Below are 2,273 nucleotides of genomic sequence, written 5' to 3'. Positions count from 1 at the left end.
GTCGCTCCGGCGACTCCGCCCGTGCCGGAGTCCGCGCCCCCGCCGGTGACCGGCGTCGCCCCGGCCAGATCCGGCGTCCCCTCGGTCAGATCCGGCCACCACCAACTCCAGCGGCCTCAAGCTCCAACTCCGGAGAACTTTGTATCCCGCGCGTGAACAGTGTTTCCAGATCTAGATCCGGACGGTTGTTTCTCCTCCCGAAACCCTAATTTTATTGCCATGTTCATCGTGCCGTAACTTTGCATCCATAGATCCGTTTTAGGCATATAGCATATCAAAATGTTCGTCTCAGAGAGCACATCATTTCATCTCATTGCATCATTTTCATTTGAGTTCATCTTGATGCCCGAAATGCTATTGGAAGAGTGCTATTTGAGATAATTATCAGATCTTCTGCTCCAAATAGCTATTTGTCATTTTTGCCATGATTATTGTGTGCATGATATGCCCCTGAGCTCTACATATGTTTTGTTATATGCTTTGTCATCTTTCCAGAGGTGCCATCCATGTATTTTTTTGATGTGTGTGGTGACTAGCACAAGCTTGCAAAGTGGTGCATTCGTTAATGCTGATTTCAGGGACTTAGCAATTCCACTAAGTCCTTGATCTGTTTTTATCAATATGCCATATGTTCATGTTGTTTCTTAGTGATCCATGCCTCTTTTAAGGATGATCAGTAAGGGTGATTTGTTAATCTTGTAGTGCTATATCCATCCATGTCTTTGTTTGCATTTATGGAGCACCCTAGCTTGAGTCAATCAAGCTCTACTTTTGCTATTTCGTAAATCTGGGCAGATTGTCTACTTGTTAGCGATTTTGCCGAGGATGTTGTAGTTGATCCGTGCATTCTATGTTATTGTTATTACCATGTCTAGCTTGTATAATGTGTATTCTTGATGGGTGTATGCTTAGATTGTCATGCCTTGCTCTGTAGTGAGTGCATCGAGCTCGTAAACATGCCTACTTGATATCTGATTTGCATGCTCCAGTTTTTTCTCTAAGTATGTGATATGTTTATGTTTTTGCCATGTTCACATCCTTGCAATTGTATTTTCTGATCCCTTTTGGCTCAAGGTCACTAAGGGACTTTTGTTAAGCTCTTTGAGTAGCTCCATGCCATGCTTTACTTTGCCATGTTAAGTTCCAGTAGCTTATAGTTTTCTTTCTCCAAAGTGTGCTACCTGATCTGAAATTCCAAACAAGTGTTAATTTCACTAAGTCTGAGATCTGTTTACCAATTGCACTTTTGCCATGCTTGTTCGAACCTGTTAATGGATGAATTGGCCGTAGCTCAGTGTTCATCTTTTGTTAAGATTTATGAGTGGATGCCTGCCATGTATTTTGTTGCCATTTTTGAGTGTTGTAGCATGTTCATCTTGTTGCATTTAGATGGCTACTTGCTGTTAATCGCAGACCGGGGCCATATTTGAATTGCTTGCCATTTCCAAACCGTGTCTCCGATCCGGCGTTCTTTATATCGTTTTCAAGCGAAATCATCTCACCTTTCTAGTGGCACACTTGGATTTCCAAGTTGAGGCCAGGTTCAATCATCCCTCGTCAAATCTTGCATATGCATCACATATCGCATCCCGCATAGCATCCCATGTTTGCATCATGTTGTTTGAGCTTTGCACGTGGTTGATTGTGTCCTTTTTGCTTGTTTGTCTTGTTTGGATAGAGCCAGGAGACGATTTCGCTAACGAGGAGCCCGTTGAGTTTGCTTTCGAGGATCCAGTCAACTCTGACAACTTTGCAGGCAAGATGATCATACCCTCGAAATCACTTCTATCTTTGCTTTGCTAGATGCTCGCTCTTTTGCTATGCCTATGCTACGATGCCTACCACTTGCTTATCCTGCCTCCCAAATTGCCATGTCAAACCTCTAACCCACCATGTCCTAGCAAACCGTTGATTGGCTGTGTTACCGCTTTGCTCATCCCCTCTTATAGTGTTGCTAGTTGCAGGTGAAGATTGGAGACCGTTCCTTGTTGGAACATTATTTTTCTTGTTGGGATATCATTATATTATCTTGTTATCTTAATGCATCTATATACTTGGTAAAGGGTGGAAGGCTCAGCCTTTTGCCTAGTGTTTTGTTCCACTCTTGCCGCCCTAGTTTCCATCATACCGGTGTTATGTTCCCGGATTTTGCGTTCCTTACGCGGTTGGGTAATAATGGGAACCCCTTGACGGTTCGCCTTGAATAAAGCTTTTCCAGCAATGCCCAACCTTGGTTTTACCATTTGCCACCTAGCCTATTTTTCCCTTGGGTT

Source organism: Triticum aestivum, chromosome 3A (genome assembly GCF_018294505.1).
Source record: "Triticum aestivum cultivar Chinese Spring chromosome 3A, IWGSC CS RefSeq v2.1, whole genome shotgun sequence".
Classification (NCBI taxonomy): domain Eukaryota; kingdom Viridiplantae; phylum Streptophyta; class Magnoliopsida; order Poales; family Poaceae; genus Triticum; species Triticum aestivum.
Note: the sequence above shows the minus strand (reverse complement) of the source record.